This window comes from Cupressus sempervirens, chromosome 11 (genome assembly GCF_028749045.1).
Source record: "Cupressus sempervirens isolate cs-2001-9-10 chromosome 11, ASM2874904v1, whole genome shotgun sequence".
Lineage (NCBI taxonomy): Eukaryota > Viridiplantae > Streptophyta > Pinopsida > Cupressales > Cupressaceae > Cupressus > Cupressus sempervirens.
Genome location: NC_143128.1, coordinates 16313729 through 16322652, shown reverse-complemented (window position 1 = coordinate 16322652; position 8924 = coordinate 16313729). Strand labels below are relative to the sequence as shown.

The 8924-nt window shown below is 34.1% G+C and overlaps 1 long non-coding RNA gene across 1 annotated transcript; it reads right to left on the bottom strand.

Annotated features, from left to right (window-relative positions):
• Nucleotides 1-5874: 5874 nt before the first annotated feature.
• On the bottom strand, nt 5875-8166 carry LOC149528007 (uncharacterized). The gene is made up of 5 exons (XR_016358918.1): nt 7954-8166; nt 7748-7814; nt 7340-7459; nt 6406-6444; nt 5875-6244 (listed from the first exon to the last, which is right to left on the bottom strand). It is a non-coding gene; the product is annotated as an uncharacterized LOC149528007 (long non-coding RNA).
• Between the last annotated feature and the right edge of the window lie 758 nt (nt 8167-8924).

The window sequence follows — 8924 nt, the reverse complement described above, 5'->3', positions numbered from 1 at the left end:
TGTTACTATGATTTTTTCTTCTTATTACATCTACAAGTTTGCAATTATGTAGAGAGATTCTAGCAATCGGTCATCAAAATATTTTTCATACCTCCTTTGAGATAAAAGGGAGTTTTATGTCCAAGATTGAATAGCAACATTTGAGAAGGGTTCACTCAACATTTCTCAAAACATTAAACCATCAAGAGGGCAACTACAAAACATGAAAGAACACTTGGCTTATGTTCTAAATCAATTCTTTTGAACCCAATAGTTGTCACTTCCAATAATCATATTTCCTATGAACAATATAAAGAGTGTTGAATCTTAAAAAGAATGTCACCTTTGCCTCAATACTATGGCAAATGACAAGGGAGACAAGATGGCTCTGTTTCAAAGAAATCCTTCAATGTCACAATAAAAGAGAATAGACTTGATACTCCCTATAAATTTGAGAAGCAAGATAATACATTGTCATTTTCTGTAGAATTTTCACTAGTTGAGCAGATTGAGATGTCTTTATTTTTCTTGTTCCTTGTATTCTTGGGTCCATTGGTCATGTCAAGAATTTGTGGCAAAGTAACCTATCTAATGGACAACTTTGTTTTTCATGCCATGACTTGAGGAGAAGAAAGTTCTTTAATTGGGAAAACAGTTGCATACAATATAAAAATTACCTAGATAATCCTTTTAATTTTAAACAATTAGACATATAAATAGTTAAGTTAGAACATGTACAAAATTAACTATCAGAGAATGTTATTCCCTTATACCTAATGGACAAATGTTAATCTCTCATTCCACCAAATCATCATATTCTAAAGAAAATATTTAATTTTTAAATTAATTCTTGATATCAATTTATATAGTTGAGGAAAACTCAATCCACAATGTAGATATCGAAGACGGTTCACAAATTGTGATCAATGCCGCCATGTTCACACAATATTTTCCCATGTTCTCTGTCTGTCCAAGGCAATTCGCGAATTGTGATCAATGCTATCTTCGCATAATATTACTCAGTTTTATGTAAAAATGTAGTTACATTTTATTCTTATAATATAGAAATTTCAAGTCTTCGTTGTTTACAAGTGTTACTCATGTTTTCCAATATAAAAGAAACAAATATATTATATAATTAATGTACAGAAATCTTCCTCAACAAAACAGACGAATATTTGATCTTTTCCAAATATAATGTTTTGCCCGTATAATTCTTAACTCGTCAGAAGTTTCCTTGGGAGATAATTGCTATTTAAATATATAAATTTGATAAATCAAGTCAGATGTATGATTAGAATACTTGTTGACAGCCATCTCCGCCTGTACTATATACTCTTCCTGCAAAATACAAACCTTTGTATTATAGAATTTCAGGGAATTAAAACTACACGATAATTAGCACTGTCAATGTCTGCCATAAAAGCCAAGCACCTCACAAGCTCAGTGATGTCATAATGGAAAAAGCCAGTCATCTTACTCAGTCATCTTATCCATCATTTCTTAGGAAATTCTCAGCTTCATAATCATCTGCACCTCTTCCGAAGCACTTCCCACCTCCATATATTCCCTCTTTACCACTTCCAAGTATCATCGATGTATGCGCATGTTTAAAAATTTAAGGGGTAGATCTCAGAGCTTCTCACAATTTCTCAATATCAATCTCTACATAGAACCAAGGTCTCAGCAACTTTCTAGCAATACATATAGTTGTGAACAACTTTCTAAGCATGGCTCTACCAAATTAGCCAAAGCTGTTTGAAAGACTTGTCAAACTAGAACAGTATCTTAAATCACCAACTCCTTTGAGGAATACATATTGCCAAAACTGCATGAAAGGCTTGCCATACATTTCAAATCCAACTCTTAAACAAAGAGTGGTTGTCAAAGTAGTTTGAAAGGCATACTGAGCAAAAGCTATTATATAAATATAGTTTTACCAAACCATATAATTTTCCAAAGTTGGTTCAAACTGAAACATGAGCTAAAATGATTAAATCCAACTACTTGAACGAAGATAAATTGCCAAAGTTGTCCGCAAGAATAAACTGAAGCAATTGGATAAAACCAACTTAGCCAGAAAAGACAGATTGGAAGGATAAATAACTCCACCAAACCATAAAATTTCCTAGATTGTTTGAAAGGGTCACCAAGCTGGAACAAGATCTCAAATTCAATTCTTCTAAATAATTGGATAAGATGGCAGAAGTTTCCAGAGCTGTCTGGAAGGCTCAACAAGCCAAATAAATTATATGACTACAGACTTACAAAAACATATAATTTTCCAAAGTTGTTTGAAACAGTTGCCAAGTTCAAATATGCAACTTTTTAAAAAAGAGCCAAAACCATCTGGAAGGCTTGTCAAATTGGTACAATTACATTGCTTGAATTGATTAGGATTTACTTGGAATGCGCATCAGATTTTATTTGATGCATGTGAACAAAAACTCAATCATAATACATCAGAATACTCAGGAAAATGAGCACTGCTACACCAGGCTCAGGCAATTGAATTTATAATCAAAATTGTATTTAATGTATAGATGTAATGGACACCCAGGAATGCCCAAAAGCTGAATCAATTGCTGAAATTATATTAATTCTAAAAATGCTGCAATCAAGTACAAAGAGATGTATTCCAAAGGCCAAACCCTAAGGGAATGACGTCTAGAATGTTACAACAGAGAATGAACGTCCTCTATTGCCAAAAGGAGTGTGATTCACACATCCAAGCTCTTATCAAATGCAAGTCATAATCATCCGATACAATAATCCCATGCTAAACAATGAGACTCTCACCCCTATTTATCCTATTCTTTCACCCTTCTAGAAAGAACTAAAACATTAATTAATTGCAAGTGCTAGAAGCTTCCCCCTTCCAATAATTAATGCACTCTCTAGAAACTCCTCTCTTGCAATAATTAATTGTGCTTCTAGAGGCTTTCACCTTTCCAATAATTAATACACACTCTAGACGCATCTCTTTTGTAATACAATAATTAATTAAATTAATTAAATATAAAGCCACCTTTTAATTTTAATTTATTTAATGACTTTATAAGAAATTAATTTAATTTTTTCTTATCTTCCACTTAGACTTTGGAGAACGTGAAGGCAAAAGATGGGATCATTACAAATCCGCCCTCCTTGAAATTGCTTGTCCTCAAGCAATTAAGTAACATAATGAACTTCATCCTCCTCCTGGATCCCAATTGTAGTAGTATGCGACATCCTTGTGGACATTATACCAACTACAAATCAGCATCATCAGAACCAACCACATGTCGTGCAACCTAGCACCCAATACTTGTGCTGATGGTGAAGAAGTTAGAATGTCACCAAAAGGTAACTCCGTATAAGATCTATGAAATCTCTTCTTCCCAACTACTGCAACACAAAACTAAATATTTGTACATGGTGAAAACAAAGCCCAACTCCACTCAAGAGAGTGATCAATATTAACCTCAAACATCAATTTGTCATAAGACAATGTGGCATCCATGTTGAACATAGTACTATTGTAGAAGTGAACATCTACACTTTGTTGATCAATAGTATAATATGACTCTGTCACTATATCACTCACCTTGTTAGCAATAATAGGTGTACTATCATCAAAGCACACATCTACAATTGCATGCATACTGCTAAACTCCTTGTTGGATGGTTCAACGGACACTGAAGTGGCTGCTGATAGGATAGTATCCTCGCATTCTCCTAATCTCATTATTGTTGCATCGCCATCCTCTGACAATTCTTCATATGTGGACTCCTGACTATCACCAATAGCATAGCTCGGTGGTGTCTCGATCCCATCTGAAGAATCAACTACCTTCTGCGCTGGAGCAACATACGAATCGTCAATGTTGATGCCCATCTGTCTAGCCATAAGTTGCAACAGCATATCCATTCGCCTATTATGCTCCTGTTGCATCTGCTGCCCCTCCTCTAATGAACTAAGTAACCTAAGCATTGCATTTTCTTGATCTGGACTGGTATACATTTTGTCAAACTCTTTTCCCTTTATCTCGCTGTTCCAAATTCTCTATAAGAACTCCACAGGATGGTAGAACTAATAGCTTTGATACCACTGAAATGGTTACCCTAGAAATAGCTCTGATACCACTGTAATGGACACCCAGGAATGCCCAAAAGCTGAATCAATTGCTGAAATTATATTAATTCTAAAAATGTTGCAATCAAGTACAAAGAGATGTATTCCAAAGGCCAAACCCTAAGGGAATGATGTCTAGAATGTTACAACAGAGAATGAACGTCCTCTATTGCCAAAAGGAGTGTGTTTCACACATCCAAGCTCTTATCAAATGCAAGTCATAATCATCCGATACAATAATCCCATCCTAAACAATGAGACTCTCACCCTTATTTATCCTATTCTTTCACCCTTCTAGAAAGAACTAAAACATTAATTAATTGCAAGTGCTAGAAGCTTCCCCCTTCCAATAATTAATGCACTCTCTAGAAACTCCTCTCTTGCAATAATTAATTGTGCTTCTAGAGGCTTTCACCTTTCCAATAATTAATACACACTCTAGACGCATCTCCTTTGTAATACAATAATTAATTAAATTAATTAAATATAAAGCCACCTTTTAATTTTAATTTATTTAATGACTTTATAAGAAATTAATTTAATTTTTTCTTATCTTCCACTTAGACTTTGGAGAACGTGAAGGCAAAAGATGGGATCATTACAACAGAAGTCTCTAGAATGGTGTTTGGTGTATTCTTAATGAGAGTAGTTGGTATTGGCAGTTGGAGGAATGGCTGCACATGTTTCTGGAGTCTTCCTTGTCGGTGCCAAACATGCTACAGTGGTCTGTAATTAATTTACGTTGACACCTATACTATGCTAAATATCTATATTAAATATCTAGATCCCCACAGATCTAGAAAAGATGGGTCCTGGCCTAAAGCCGGGTTAGGTACCCATTTACAATTATATATTTCCTAAATAAAGTGGTTGGAAGTCACAAGAATCCCCTCTGAATGACAACCATGAGAGAATCAAATTACTACTCTTACTCTCAAAAGATTTCAAAGAGATACAAACTTTGCTTCACTTAAGGCCTTGATGAGTAAATCAGCAATTTGGTCTTCTATTTTACAATATTGTAGATGAATCACCTCTTGCTGGATCAAACGTCGATATAATGATGACAGACCTCGATAAGTTTGGTGCGAGTATGAAACACTGGATTCTTTGACAATGAGATGGCATTTTGATTGTCACAATGAAGTAAAGCAAGCCCTGCATGATTTTGCTTGAGGACTAATAGGATAGCTCGTAGCCAAGTGATTGCTTTCGCTGCTTTATTTTCTGTAGTATATTCATCTTTTGTAATGGATAGAGCAATGGTAAACTACTTTTTACTACACCAAGAAATGGGACCCGCACCAAGAAAGACAACATAATCTATAGTCAACTTATGATCATCTGCACATCTTGCCCAATCAGAACTTGAATAACCAATAAGAGAAATATCTCCATGAGATGAATAATAGATGCCCATTGTTAAAATCCCTTTCACATATCTTAGTATTCTTTTAGCTGCTATCCAATGTGGGACCTTAGGAGAACTCATAACTCTAGAAACCACACTAACTGCAAATGAAATATCAAGTCAAGTGTGTGTCAAATATACAAGACTACCAACCAATTGTCTATGTAGAGTAGAATCAACATCTTCTCCTTCCATGTCCTTGTTTAACTTTAATCCTGGAGCAACTGGAGTAGACACACTCTTACAATCTTCCATTATAAACCTCTCTTCAACAAGTCTAGAAGATACTTTGTTTGAGAGAAATAAAAACCATTATCCTTTTGCCATACTTGTATACCATTTTTTTTTTTTGAAGAAAAAAAAATATATCCTAATTAATTTATGGGAGGATGTTGAAAAGTAAATTAATTACAACTACTACTATCGGCAGCCGCATCCAGAACCATCCATAGCCGACTTCAGCCATCCACTCTACAATCCAGCATTAATTATTCACCAAAATTTGATCTGTGGTCTGTTAGCATTTAATACATGTATTATTCTATAAATGTAATAGATTGGTCTATGATCAGAAGAGCCAATTTTTGGGTTTCTCCATGGCTTCTCCTGTCTTATTATTTCTTCTCTTCATTATACTTTAATCAGCATGCACATAACTGAACTTAAATCTGCGCTGCTTGATTTGTTACATCGAGTAGTAGTTGGCAAGTTTCGCAGTTAAGCTTTGGCATAATGTTCTTCTGCAAGCAAAATCATCGATAAATGGCTTCAGAATTATTATTGTTACTTCCTAGACCAAAATGTATTGACAAACAATACTCTTTCAAAAAAATATTTAAAAATAAGAAAATGAGTTGTATCAATTAAAATCATTTAAACAAAACAAAAAACAATTGAATACCTTGCATATATAACTGTTAGATCACTCCAATGCCTTCTCCTACAAACCACCACCAGAAATAAAATGATATGTCAGCTGATCCATCTTGAAAACTCGTCTTACTTGTTTTCAATAATATATTTATTTATGTAAATTTATAATGAGAATATTGAATTTGTTTATTAAAAATGCAACTGAATTAACGCTTACATAATCAATGGCACTTAACAGCTGATTGACAACAGTTTAAATATTCTTGGGAAGAGGAACATGAACAGAATCAAGAAGTGTTGTCAATGTTTTCTCTTATTGCACTAATGAAAGACGGTAGAAGACGGTAGTGGGCAAATGAAATCAAACAAGATATAACAGAAAATAGATTGCTCAGAATGTATGTAGTTGAATTTGTTCCCAAGACTAACAGCTTCAAAATTTACCATTGATTTAGAATATGAAAATGGGCATCTCAAACAAAGAGTGAATGAAAATGCATTCTTCTCTTTTGATACATGCACGTTGTAAAAGAAAGCACAAGAGTGCACCATTGCACAACTGACTCGTGAAAACGCAAGAAAAAGAAGCTACAGTCTTTGCACATTCACTATTGATTTGGAATATAAAAAATCAGTAGAGCGAAAAATTAAAAAAAGACGGAATCATTATGTTCTTGTGTTAGTTGTAGCTTAGAAACATGCTGCACAAATCATTTAATTCTTTCATACAACACGTTGCCCATTTTCATATAGCAGTCTGATTTGTTTTCCTAACGTTGACTAAACCGATCCATGTCTCGGGGAGAGAATCAAACAAAGAAATATAATTAAAAACATATAAAAGAACAATATAAATTTACAGTCTTTGTAATAATGTAACTATCCTAAATAATGCAAATAGTATATGCACACACAAAAATTCTAATGATGTCACCAAAAATTGTTGTTTATTTTGAACATACCTTTGGAAACTCTTGCCTTAAAGTCTATGCATCCAGTTGCCCTCCAAAATCCCCCAGCTCTAGGGTTAATGAAATTGCATAGATTTCTTTCTTACCACCAATGTGAATCTTCCACTGTACCTAATAAATAAAATTTTAAAACCATATTATAGAAAGAGAGTTAGATGTTGATCCAAAATATATGGCCATCTCTATGCCATAACAGAAAATAAATAAAAAATTATTCAAATTCTCGCGGTCTTTGTGACACTGCAATTACTCAAAATACTCAAGATATTCACTGTATCAAGAAGATAGAAAAGTTGTGCAACGACGTTGTGTCATCACACAAGCTAAACCAATAAAGACCATTATTCATTATATATAAAATCAATATCACTAAAACCATATAACATTATAGATCCATACCAGCGCGATCTTTCCAATTCCGTCCATTCTAGGAAACAACAGCATCCAGATAAGTCTATCTGCCACTCTGCGTAAACAATTACACCACGTTAATGATACTAAAACAAAAACTAGAAAAACAAAATACAAAAAGACAGATTATAACACAAAAATCGATGAAGAAAAGGGAAGACAAGAGCAATATTCGTATTTACGAAATTTCCAACCTGGCTGCTGCATCTTCGGACAATTTCATCTTGATATATTAACAATTCCACAACACTCCATTAGAAGCCCCCGCCTTTAAATCACAAGCTGCGCCAATTAAATTGTTCGGACTTTAAAAAGCCAACAAAAAAATCACCTTGTCCCCAATTTCACGGCTCATATGCTCACTCTGAACAAATCCCTGTCTTTTCTGAGAACAAACCCTCGTTTGTACTCAGAACAGTCGGCAGAACGAAGAAATATAAGCATTGCGATATTTTAGGGTTTTGAATAAGATATTGCGATATTCTACGGTGTGGATTAAAAGGCAGATCGGACGGAGGGAATTATTTCACCGGCGAATGTATATGGAAAACTAATTTTTGCTATGCAAATCGAGGAGCACGTTTTATGATGTTCGGTAAATATGTAATGAATGTTTGAAAATTAACTGAGGGTTAGGTATTTAGTTTAGAAAATTAATATGTAAGAATGAATGTTGATATTATACAAATCTAAATAAAAGTAAGTAAGTGAGTAAGTGGGTTTTATAGTCCACGACACTATATTCAATATCAATCACACCTTAGTGTGCAATAGGTGCGCTGAATAGATAAGAAAGGTCAATTAAGTATTTTTCCTTTTATTCTTCTCCCCCTCTCATCATCTATATAGATTAATATCTTTCATTCCTCCAGCTCCCCCGCCCTCTCTCTCCACACACACATTGCTCTCTTCTCCATATCCCCTTGGTCTCAATCTTTGTCCCTTGCTCAATAGTTTGACAAAATTTGTACAATATCGATGGTGGGTTATATTTGACCATGTTCCATCATAAGACAACTATACCTATCATACATTGAATCTCACTATGATGCACAATTACAAAATGTAAGCATGTGAAGTGAAATGTCGTGTATTTATCTTGGTTTACATTTTATAGTAATTAATTTGTGCAAATTTAAAGAATGTGTGGTAAATGGTAGATTAT